A 14,034-nucleotide genomic window follows, 5' to 3' on the forward strand; every position below is an offset into this window, starting at 1 on the left:
AATAATAATAATAATAATAATAATAATAATAATAATAATAATAATAATAATAATAATAATAATAATAATAATAATAATAATAATAATAATAATAATAATAATAATAATAATAATAATAATAATAATAATAATAATAATAATAATAATAATAATAATAATAAAAAATAATAATAATAATATTATGTTAACGCATTCCAAGCCAGACACTTTGTTTTTTTCTTATAAAAGCTGCTTTTATTCCTTGTTATGTATGCGTACATGCACATAATATATAATGATATTCAAATAAAAAGACGTATTTTATGTTTTATTTATGATTTTTATGATTTTTATTATGATTTTTAAGATTTGTGTTTTATGACATAATATATAATATTATATTAAATTATAATATAACAAAAAATATAATTATATAAATAAAAATAATTATAATATAATATTGATTTTCTGAATTTTTTGAGCCAAAACAGTGGATAACTCACTCCATGCAAGTACGTACATTCGATCCGGTCAGGACCTCTGAAGAGACCAGAGAAAGGTCTCCACTACCTCAAAGAGAGATTTCCATATTTAACTGAGAAATCCTTGATGGGGATAACATTCTTTAAGGGGATTTTTTAAAGAGGAAGTACTTAAATACGTGAAAAGAGATCGTAAAGTTTAAAACGGCATAGCAATCCATGTAATAGCATATTCTGATGTGCAAAAGGTTAGCGACGTTAGCACTCGCCAGCAGCAGCAGCAGCAGCGGCGGCAGCGGCGGCAGCAGGGTAACGATTGCCCTCCCCGTTAGAGCTTAAATATTCATAGTAGTTGACGGATATCGGTTGCATTATTCATACGAAAAGATAACGCAACATCATAACTAGACTCAAAATGATCGCAAATCCATGCAGATACGAGGTGTGAAATGGATATGTCCAGAATAAAAAGGAAGAACGTTTTTCGGATACTTACCTGAGATATAATGCTTTAAATTTAAAAAAAAAGTACCTTTCTTTTTTCACAAAACGAAATCCTTTAATTATTGGTGAAGGGACAATTTCTCGGTTTACGTTTTTGCGAATACAAAATTATCAGAGATTTCTTCGTTGTTCTTACTTTTTCGATTTTATTTCTCTTTTTTGAAATTTTTTTCATATGTAATAACTGAACAACTAAACATTTCCATTGCGTCTAACCACTCCCTCTTTGTACATAAAGCTCCCAATATGCTCACTTTAATTTTTTTACTCAGGAAATTCAGGAGAAAGTTAGTGGAAAAACTGAAGAACTTTTCAAAAACGCGACCCTAACCACAAACTTTTTCAAAATTACAATTGAGAGAAGCAAAATGTATAAAAATTATCGTATCAGAAGTGTAAAAAGCATGAGAAACAAAAACGTTCATATTATTACGTGAGTGCTAAAAAAAAGTAAATAAAAAAGAAAAAGTGATGAAATCTCAAGAAAAATGGGAGCTATCTAGCCTACTTCAACACAGAGGAATAGCGAAATAGCAAAATAATGTATGAGCATATATCCATTAAAGATGGGATGTTTTTATAGGAAGAGATTATTCAAAAGAGGTGGAGATGACGAATTGAGGAAGAATTACATTCGCCAGCAATGATATCATTTCTCATTATTTTGTGCTATGTACTTAATTATTTTTAGATCGAGCTCTAGAAACATTAGGAAAAAATACATTATATTTCCCTAGGTAAAATTATGTCAAAAGTCGAGTTACAGAAAACAAATTCAGAGTATTCACAGGATCTCTTCTTAATCAACGTTGAGTTCTGATTGAAACTCTGGATAAGTTCCCGAAATTGTTTTCTTCTTTTGACTACTCCCAAGTTTTTGAATAAACCGTTCATAAAAAAAAATTAACAAAAATTCATTTCGTTAACAGTTGAATTACGATTCAAATAGTGCAAACATTGCCGTTGTGCCTCAAGTTTCACGTCTCCTCCGAAACAGGTGAAATGAAAATCGAAATCCATAGCACGTGCACATCACATGTGCTCGTTCAGTCCACTTCACATTCTGCGATAATTGAGCTCATTTGTAGTATAATTAGAGCGAATACGATATAATATTCAATTTTTTTCTTCTACTTCAATACTGGTCGGGGAAACGCTTGATATCTGGAAGATAATCCGAGAACGTTCGAATAGTAAAAAAATTTTCGACTCCTTTACTTATTTCACAGAGAAGAAAATAAGAAAAGTTGATTTTAAAAAAATGGTAAAAAAAGCTGTTTCGAAAAAGGGAGATAAAATATCGTTTCTAGACTTAAATTGAACTTCTTTTTCCAATTTTTTTTTCCAAACATATTTAGAGATATATAGAATATATGAAATATGGAACACATACATTTTTATTTGTGTCTAAGCCACAGAGAATTTTTTTGAACTTTTTCTAGATTTTCTAAGCATTTTTTCCGGCAAAATTTCCATCAGGATCTTTCTAAAATACGAATATAGCTTTTGAAGGTCAGCTTATTTAATGTCATGGTATTTTAATAATTTTCCAATAGTCAAAATTAGCGATTTCTAACAGGTGTTCAGGTAATGACAGCAAGATATTGAGGACTTATTAAATTATTATTATTAATATTATTTAATTAATATTTTAATCGATATTATTAATTAATTGCTAATAATATTTGGACGTTTTTCTTCCAACTTAAGTTTCTACAATATCTTTCGTAACAATCCTTAAGAAATTAAAGGCATCACCCCACGAATCTGAGGTGGTACGGATTTCAGGTGAAGTATTCGTATACGGGATCGTAGATTACGGAGAGGGGGATGATTCCGTCCATTTCTTCCTAATTGTCGTAGAAAACGGCTCGAAAGATACGGCGCGTGCACAAGGCTGGCGCGCTCCAATCGAACTCCTTGTAGAAAATAGTGCGCCAGAACGCCCGAAGCCGTATCTTCCGGTCCGTTTTTTACGGCAACTAGTAAGGAATGGACGGAGTCACCCCCCTCTTCATAATCTACTATCCATTACTCCACCTGAAATCCGTACCACTTCAGATTCGTGATACGCTGCCTTTAAATAGAGCCATGTGAATGTAGCATTTAGAGTGGACATAACGAAGAAAGAAAGAAAGCGGGTCAGGCACACACAATACAAAAAATTACCTGAACCTTTTACTTTAAGCAGGGAATTTCAACGGAATAACCTCATCCAGAATAAAGACAAAACCAATCTGGATTTGATTGTGCACAAATCAGTACTCTCAATCTTTACGTCGAACCGTGTAGTAATTGCAGAAAAGCATGTAGGATTATGCGTGGAGAATGCGATTGCCTGATTCATTGAGAATTAGATAATTGAAGGTTGTGTTTAATTCCACAGGGAATAGAATAATAAACTAGCTCCTCTACACATCTATTTAGAAGTATGTACGAGTAAATGCACCAATGGCAATCGTATTTCGCATTCGGAAATGGAAATCTCTGGAATGGAAAATCAGTGGATAGGAGAAGAAAAAACCGCAGAAGAACTCTATTCAAAACTGCTGATGATCAATGAAGAGTAGAGATGAATCGGTGGGCCAACAGTCGATTCTCAGGACTCCACCACTCAGCATTTATAAGGTCGATTGAGGTGTAGATCAAAGTTGCTATCGATTTTATTTTTGAAGCGGATTTTCCGGGATTCTCGTATTTATCTACGCTTGAGGAATTGGAACCACACGTGATTTATCCTCTCGGATACCTCATTGTGTTTAGTAAAGCGTACAGATGATTTATGTGTTCAAAAAGCAATACATACAATCGTTCTTTGGTTATGACCTGAAACTGATTATGGTGCAGTTCGTACCTCGCACCATATCCTGGAATTACTGGGCAGAATGGATGATTTTGGATCCCTTCGGATCACAAAAAATTACATTCAGATCAAGACAACGTGATCTCTGCTGGTACTTCTGACGCAGCAGAGCTTGAAATGGGACGAAGGGACCCTCGCTCACTTCCTCTCAGCTTGTTGGAGCTAGTCTGGAGACTAACACCGCAAACACCACAGCTTATGTAACTGCACTACTACAGGTCAGATTAGCCCTTGTATAGCTCATATAACCTGGAGTTGATGTGTTTTTGATTTTTTTTTCTCGAAAAAGCATTCCTCCGTAAAAGCCGTTCCTCACCTCTGGGGATTTTGAACTGTGGGACGAAGTATACTAAGGTCCCTCATAGAGAAGGCATGCAAGTGTAGCGAAATTCATGTGAGGTTCGGCTACGATTGTAGGGTCGATGGCTCGAATGCGTCTTCTTCCAAACAAGTATTCTATCTTTCTGGATCGATAAATTGGTATCAAAATCTCTCGAGAGGATAAAAAAACACTGATCTGATACTTTGAATGGGCTTTGCGAGTCAACGAGGCTAGGCCCAAGTTCATAAACTACAAACGATTGTGAACTGAAGTCGGACGCATTCACGCATCCCAAGCGGATTGATTAACTTTTCACTAATAAGTCTGTAAAGCTTTCTCTTTGTGGTTTAAGGATCACCTCTAATTAAAGATGTGTTTTTTATTTTTTTTTTTGAAAAAAAAAATGCCTTCGTAAAACCCGTCCTTTCATGCCAGGGACCTCATTGCTTTTTATAAAACTATTTTGATTTATTTTTTTGATACAAGGTGGTCTTCTACGTTACCAATTTCCGAACACCGGCCTAAATATGTACAAAGCAGTGAGTTGTTCCTACAGTATCCAAACAGTGTGAATACGCATTTAGGACAATGAGGGGTACGATAAGTTGCCGTCGAATTTGATTTCCAGGCTCTAACAAAGGCAATGACGCTCAAACGTTAGCATAAATAAATCCTACGACAAGTTTGGGCATTTATAATATTTTTCAGATCATTTATAATATATTCTTTACATTCCTCCTAATGCATATAGAATTATTCGCATCAGGAATAATATAAAAATATAAAGTGAGCATAAAATAGTAAAAGTAAAACAAGTATAAAGTAAAAACAATTATGAAACATAATTATTAAGGACTTTAAAGTCTCCTCAAGATTGCTTTCACGTTGCTTCGTACCTGGATTTCAAAATTTTACAGGATTTTACGCTTTTCACTAGAATAACATAAAATTATTACGTAAAGACGTACACATCTATACCGCTGATTAGCAAAGAGCGATAAAATTCGACGGAAATTCTGTTTGTTTTGATGATGAGGAAATGTACTGGTTAAAATTACTAGTACACATCTCATTACCCAAGGAATTCAGGAAAATATTCCCATCAACAATACAGATGCGTTAATCTTTTTTCCCCAACAAAGAGTTTAAAGCGTTTAAACGATGGATTACACAAACTATCACATCATAAATTACCAAAAAAGTTTATCTACGCCATTAGCGATGCATGAGAAAAAGTTGTTGAGACGGTGATAAACTTCATAACTTGCAATTACGTTCCACGAAATGTTTTGCAGATCGAGCGCTGAGTCCGCTACATTACACAACGTCACGTTATTTTTATTTTCAGTTTCCAGATGTGAATATTATTCAAATAATTCTTTATGCAGTTCACGGAGATAGAGTGAATAATATAAGGAAAATATTAAAGTACTTTCATTCACCAATCAAAAGCTCGGATCTGCACAGGAACGGGTCTATGCAGAGATGCCTTTTTTCAAAAAAGAAAGAAGTCAAAAACACTTTTTCCAATTAGAAACGGTCGCTAAACCAATGAGGCTACGCTTTACAGACTCATTAGTGAAAGGATAACGGATAAAGTCTCCAACCTCCCATTCCGCTTGGGATCCGCCAACGCGTTTTACTGCAATTCGTAATCGTTGAGGTTTTTGAACGCGTTTTCGCCTATGCCTATAGATTTTATGATTTGCAAAGGCAAGACACATTAGTAAGGTTCTAGAAATATCCTCGCCAGGAGTTAAGGAATTCACTCAAAGCTCCAAAATATTTCTTTCGAAATCAGATGGGCATATTCACATATGGGATAGTATTATAATTAGATAGATGGTGGAAAAGAGAAGAAGAAGAAGAGGAAGAGGAAGAGGAAGAAAAGTAAGGAGGGTGGAGAAAGGTCTTACATAACTTCTGAAGAATTGAACTGATGCCTCTAAACATCATGTCTGCTGTTTTCGCTACGCAGTGCCAATTCGTTACGTATGTCTACATTTTGGTGATTGGTACTGCTAGATGGCAATAACTTCGTAGATTCACATCAAAATTTAACTAAATTCATTGATTTAAAATTTGGATTCACATCCATGAATTGCGCTGATGGAGTCATGCCTAGTTGCCTACATTATCAGTTCCTGAATGGAACCACTTTTTACCGGAGTGACTCATTTAGGATGATAAGGATATGGAACGATCGAAAACAAAAAATCTGAAGAATGAGAGGGAAATCTCCCGAAGAAAAACATCAGGATATTCTAATTGAATTGAGTACAATAGAAAAGCTAAGAATTCTTTTTTTTTCAAAGTTAAAATGATCAAACAAACAAATAAAATTCTACTTTAGGAGGGGAAGAAATATGATGTTTGTTGAGGTTAAAATGTCGCTAAACTAGTGTTACGGTACAAATAACAGCTAAGAGTTAGAAAAAAAATTATTTGAATGAAGACAATTTCGTTCATTTGATTCATTTCAACATGAAATGAAGAGGATTATTTAGAAAATATTCATGTTAATGTTTCTTCCTGGAGAGAGATCATTGGTACGCTAGAATATCTGGATAGTGGATTATTTGTGAGAGGTGAAATCGGAGAACTCCTAATCAAACACAGAAGTAATAGTGTGTACTCATTGAACTAGTATAAACGCCGGTAAAGTACAACAACATAGAAATAATCGTTTTGGTAAATAAATAGTAAATAAGGCTAAATGAGATTAAAAAATTATAAATAAAAAATTTAATAATAAAATAAAATAAAAACATTAATAAGGACGAAAGTGACACTAAACGGGACTTGTATTGTTTAGAATTAAGGAAACTCATTAGCCAATAAAACTATAACAGTGAAATTCCATCGATTCATCTTAGCTCGAATTCTCTAATTGAAAAAAATTCATGGAATTTGAAAACGACTATCAATTTCAAGTTGACGTGAATTTGACGCGCTTGCCTCAATTAAAGATGTGTTAATTTGCGGCCAGTAATCCCTCTATCGGCACAAATGAGAAGCTTCAGGAGTTTTTTGCACCTCGCAAAATATTTGCTTTCCGAATCGATTCGAGTGCGATAACTAAGTTGTTTGCTCAAGTACTGGTGGGTGTGAGAGTTTTGGTGCATCCAAGTTTTTTCTTCCTATTTCGTAAATTTTGCCACCATTTAAGCTAAAATAAACAATTATTTGGAGTGTTGACGTCAGGAAACAATTTGATCTATTCTTTATCGTGTTTCACGATAAAGAATAGAATAGAAATTTTATGCTTATTCATTTTTATTTTTTTATTTATACATTTCATTTTAATATTTTATCTTGAACTTTATTTCATTTTGATCCATACATTCTGTTATCTTAGCTAGTAGGCAATACTTGTTATAGTAATCAATACAATATCAATAATCAATACAATAGTACAGTATAGTAATAATAATATTTTAATTGATATTAATTATTAAAAAGGTGTAGATAAAAACTTTTATTGTTATTATTATTTTATTATTATTATACTATATTTTTATTTTTTATTTTATTATTATTATTTTTATTGTTATTTATTTTATTTTTATTATTATTTATTTTATTTTTATTATTATTATTCTCGTTCACCTTTGAGCTATCACATTATTAGATGAAATCACTAAGACTCTAAATAATTCGTCATCATCATGAGCAAGATATTCTCATTTTTAGAAATATTTGAATTAAGCGCCCATAGGAAAAGAAACGGTAAGTATATTATGTTTAATTAGTACGATCACAAATTACTGCGCTAAAAATTTAAAAACAAAATTATTTCAGTTGAATATGTACGGAAAATGTTGCGAAAAGCAACGGAGAACGGCGTGAAAGCATTTGTGAGAAGTGTTTTTTTTTCTCCCTTAAACGAGGCGCAAAAGAGTTTTGTTGAGAAAGCAATAGATTCTCTGACGGTCTCCGCTGAACGAGCACTCTCCTGAGACTCTCGAGTGGAGGCGAGACGCTTTCGGAACAGAATTATAAACAAGTCGAGAAGTGAAGTGATGGAAATGTGTGTTGGTTGAAGAAGGCGTCAAATGCTTCTACTATAGCAGAGGGTTATGAATGACTTGAATTAGCATAATATAGGATGATTGATTCGTACTATACATACATACTGGAAACAAAAGAGGAAAGCTGTGAGCGATTGAAAAAGCCCCTCCACCCAGGAACGAATTTCATCCGCGAATGTCAGCTCAGCTTTTCCAGACAGCTATTGCCATATCAGTACAACTTCTCTGTGTGACTAGCCGAGAACAATAGGAGGGAGAAGTCTAAAGTAGCGGAAACGGTTGAAAAAAAAACGAACCGAACGTCGTCGTCGGCATAGGTAGAGAGAAGCCCTTTCGAACATAATAGGCTGGTGAAAAAAAAAAACGCATGAAAATTGCAATTGTAGCAGACGCGTGTTCATAAGTGCTCGTACACTTTTCAAGGATATTGTAAAGGATTGTAAAGGATTTAGTGCTTGAATAACAACTCTATTCTATAACATTTATCAACCGGAAGATTAACTCTGAGTGATTACAAGAGCTAGAAGGGGAGAAAAAGAAATTCTAAGGCGAAAAAGTACAAAGGAATGGCGAGAGCACCATTTTGTCAACAATAAAGTCGGTGTAGAAAATGACAGGAATGAGAGGGAAAGGGGAGAGGAACTGGAAAAGATGAGGGCACTCATGACGCGGTGAAAGTAATAGAATTAATGAATTTGTAAATTTCTGCCAGAAAGTTAAAAATGCTCTTCTCCAAACAGAAGCTTACCCTGCTCTTTTTTTAAGAACAGCTGATAGATGGTTTTCTTGAAATCATTTTGTAATAGGTATCTGAATATTGTGTTTATTCAGAGGATATTCAAAGCAGATTCTACATTTGTATTCCTCATCTAAAAAAAATAGATCCTCAAGTAGGTTTATTTATTTATTTATTTATTTATTACACTCAAAGGCGTGCTCAGAATAAGAGGCAAGGAATGAATACAAATAATAATAATATATTATTATTACTATAATAGATTATTGAAAAAAATAGTAATAAAATAAAAAATGCTATTCTGAACCTCAGAAGTGAATTCTACTAGTAGACTCTTAAGAAATTTCCGGAGTGATTTCTTTGAATTCATGTAAATGAAAGGTTTGTTCATCATTTTGAGAATTGTCAGGAATTCAGGCGAAATACCCCAAGTACACGAGTATTTTTTAAGGACATCCAGTAAATTATTGATGACTTAAGGTTGTACGCATACGCTTTCGTACGTAGCGGTCAGTTTCGTAAGTACAAACAACGAACGAGTAGCGCGGAAGTGAATGGCACCGCCGTGCCACCACCCGGTGACTATGTTGTTTTCCTGTGGCGCTCTCAGCACGATAATGTCGCCTGCGGCAAAGGTGGCGGATAGCGGCGTATAAACCTAATTTGTGTTTATTTGCTGGAACGTGTGAATTCCATGCAATCCACCAATTCAGATCTCGAACGTGATGTTTTTCCCCACGGGCCCGTAAAAACACTACTCAGCCAATTGGTCGAACATTATTCTGTAGAAGCATAGGACGATGCTTAGCAAGGAAGAGATGATCGTATTCGAATGGGAATATTCTAAGAGATATTCCACAACCATCCAGGATTCAGTATAGTTAATCTAGTCCTCCGAGCCAGACGCAAACAGCTTGAAATGTTTAAACTTAAAAAACAGCGCACTACTCCTTTTTTTATATTCACGGATTACGATATCTATCAGTTCATATTTTCTCATTTTGTGTCAACATTTTTCTTGTAAACAAAAACAGGGTACAATGTAGAACACGCAGACCACGGTTAGCCTACCACTTCTTCATCCGAGCATGAGTCTTCCTTGTATAAGTGAGAGCCTTAGATGAGACGTACGCGCTTGTCAGTAAAATTATAGAAGAAGAACGAGAAATTCTCTATTTGGAAGAAAATAATACCGTATCCCGTGCCCTCATATATTTCACTGTTAGTAGGTTTCATTGCTCATTCCATGGTTCTGAAACATCTTAACTTCACCCAAATAACTTTGTAACTTTTCTTTTTATTAATTAATTTATTTATTTTCGTTTCTTCTTGATTTTCTTTTTGCATATTTCACCTCCTCTTTTTATACGCTATTTCTTCTTTGATGCCTTTTTCACGTCCCATATCTACGTGTATTTCACCTACTAGAGCCGAATTATCCTTACTTAATGCACATAAAAATTACAGTTTCCCTTTTCTTGTGCAGAATTTTCGTTTCTTTTTTCCTTCTTTTGCAGATTCTAAAGGACTATTCATAAATGTGAAAGTTAGAAAGAAATTAAAAAGTTCGAAAAAATAGAACTTTTTCTTGTCCATATTTTACAGTTGGATACATTTTGTCTCCTGAAGCCAAACTATCCCTTATTAATGCTGAGAAAAATGGCAACATTCTTCTTTTTTGTGTGGCTAGATTTTTCCCGACGGTTGAAGGCTACTCATAAATAACGAAATTATGACAGTAAATTAAAAGAGTTAAAAAGTTATGCGAAAAAGTGGGTTCTGACGCTGGGACATTCGGAGCACAATGTCGAGGTTGATAATGAAAAAAAAGGAAAAAAATAGGATAAAGAAACGATGAAAAAATTAAATAAAAATTAAATTTAAATTCAGTTAAAAAGAAAATTAATAAAATTAAAATCGTTAGTTCGGATTCAAAACAAAACAAACATAACAACGTGTAATAGCATTAGAATTACAACATTTGGGTCGTATATAAAAACGGGCATAAAGATGGAAATAAATGTTTCGTACTATGTAATTTTCAGAATATACTACTTCAGTGAGATAGTACTTTGTACACCATCTTATAATATTTTATTCTACTTGTTTTTTTTATTTTACGTTTTTTAAGGCCTTTCATCTTAATTTTTTTCAGTGCTTTTTTTGAGCACATTTTCAATATTTTTAGTATAGAGATTGAATTAGATAACTTTTCCTTTGAGAACTGCAAGAAACAACAGTAAAACCAGCAACGGCATAGTCCCAGGTACTTCAAAAAGTGGGAAAAACAGCCCCAGAATGGCGAACAATCAAGATTCTATCACAAGATATCGTTATTTTCGTGCAGCGAACAAAAATAAGCCGGTAATGAAATCACGCCTAGACCTGAAATTTAAAGTCATTACCCCGCGAATTTGAGGTGGTACGGATTTCTGGTGGAGTATTCGTATACGGGATAGTAGATTATGAAGAGAGGGGTGATTCCGTCCATTTCTTCCTAATTGCCGTAGAAAACGGCGCGAAAGATACGGCTTCGAGCGTTCTGGCACACTCCAATCAAACTCCTTGTAGAAAATGGTTCGCCGGAACGCTCGAAGCTTCTCTTCCGGGCCGTTTTCTACGGCAATTAGGAAGAAATGGACGGAATCACCCCCTTTCCTTAACCTACGATCCCGTGTACGAATACTCCACCTGAAATCCGTACCACCTCAGATTCGTGGGGTGATGCCTTTAAATCGCCGTCCGCAGTTCAAAACGTTTGGATGATGCTAAGTAAGTGACTGAAATTTTCGTACATGATAATCTGCTTGTTAATATAAAAAAATTCAAATCTTTACTTTCGATCTTTCCGAATAAAATGCTTGCAACAATATTATTTTGAAGTAGAGAAAGAATAAATTCTACTTTTCAAAAAAGTAATCAAAAACTACAGTGATTTGACAAAAATTGCATGTTTCTATCAATTTATTTGCCACAATAATAATTTATTTTCTGAGCGCATATGTCAGTTGTAGCGCTTCTTTTCCATGGATAAGTTAAAGGCATCACTCCACGTATCTGTGGTGGTACAGATTTCAGGTGGAATATTCGTGTACTGCATAGTAGCGTTCGGGCGTTCTGGCGCACTTTTTTCCTCAAGGAGTTCGACTGGAACGCGCCAGCCGCATCTTCCGGGCCGTTTTTTACGGCAATTAGGAAGAAATGGACGGAATCACCCTCCTCTCCATAATTTACTATCATTTATAAGAATACTCCACCTAAAATCTGCACCACTTCAGATTCATGGAGTGATGCCTTTAACAATGCGACTTGACTTGCAAAGTACGTTTGTATTCGTTGGAAAAAAGACAGCATCGATTTTGAAAAGGAGAATGCCTGCTTTTACAATGAAATATTAATTTAAGTTTTTACTTCTTCGATTTAACATTTGAAGAGAAAGATAATTCCTATGCATTTCGCTTTCTTAGCATTCCCTACATATATCTTCTCGTTCCCCCCAACATTGTCTTCAAACGAAGACAATGTTGGAGGAATTTTCGTTAATGGGTCCTTTTCTGGATACTGTTTCCAAATACATACATATCAAATGAACAACGAAACGGCTAAACGATCTCTGGAAATCCACAAATCAGACAAGTTAAGAATATCAAACTGGTAGTTAGTTAGTTGATCCTGATCCGCTTGAATTCTGGAACAAGTGAGAGCTCATTTTGTTTTTTCGTTCTAGCACTTTCAAATTACATCTTCAACTGGATTCAGTTCTGAAGTCTAACATCAACGACTTCAACAAACTCATAAATTGTCCTTAAGTTAGGAGCCCTAATTAGACGAGAAACATTACAAAACTTAGACAGACGACGGTAAAGAGTTCAGAGATCCACCGGTGGTCGTTGCAGTGCTACGATGTCCGTAAAGGATTGTTAAGATCACAAATTTCTTTAAATCCACACTAAAAACACGTAAGCAGTTAATAGTAGCACGTAAAAATGCTAGAAAGTGAATAGAAATTGAGAAAAAATATGATAGAAAATTAACAGTAGACATAATTTGTCACTGCTGCACGCTGAGAAACCATAATCCCATCAACTGTACCGAAAATAAAATAAATAACTCTCAAATAATGACCATACTGAAGGTTGGTGGCGAACTATGTCACTAATTAGTCACTAATATCATTTTCTGGGATAGCGGCGGACGCAGCTCGTGTATTTGTTCGAGGCTCAAGAACACTTCTACTGAGGGACGAGAGATGAGTAATGGAGAACAGAGATCGTGAAGCTTCCCGAATAAATCCTTCGCCTTCAGAGCAAAACGAATGAAACAACAGCGTGCACTTTGTTGATGAATTCGCGACGATTCTAATGCTTTCTTCAGAAAACAAAAAACTTCAGCAAATGATGTGAACACATGCAAAGTCACGTCAAAATAAATGAACATGAGAAATAAAACTAGCAAAGTTAAATCTTGACATCTTTCTTTGAATATGAAAAGTGTAGGGTGAATTGCCTCGAACATACGCAACCGTCCTTTCTATCCACGCAAAATAAGCCGTTCTTTCCCTGCTTCTGATATATGAAGCCCTATTCCGCTCACTGAAGCTCATGCAAATATCTTGCAGTTATATCTCTCTTTAATTTGTTAGATCATATTACGACCTCTCTCAACTACTTCTGAATAACCTCCACTAACTAACTAACTGAGTTCAGCATCTTTTAGCTAGTTTGGCCTTGACTGGCGTTTGTCCAGATTGTGGTGGTCAGTCATTTGAGGATTGCAAAAAGGACTGGTAAACTCTCTCGTTCAGGATCTTCCCGTGTATGGGACCCGAGTGCCAACGTGCTGCTTACGTTTTGAGCTATGTTGATAGTAGGAACCATGACATGTGGCTAATTAGAACTATGCTAAGCATTCTGGATGAGAGGAGTAGATGTTATGAGAGGATTCTTGATTTTCTGAAGTAAATGTTCGACATGTTATCCACGACAAAAAGGAAAACGCCAAGCTCTACAATAAACAACTATAAATTGGATGCCTGTAACTTTTTTGTAAAATTGTTTGACCCAGACAAAGTGTGTTTTTTTTTTCCTTTCTTCACTTGCTGCGCCATTGGTGCATGC

Source organism: Necator americanus, chromosome III (genome assembly GCF_031761385.1).
Source record: "Necator americanus strain Aroian chromosome III, whole genome shotgun sequence".
In the NCBI taxonomy this organism is placed as follows: Eukaryota; Metazoa; Nematoda; class Chromadorea; order Rhabditida; family Ancylostomatidae; genus Necator; species Necator americanus.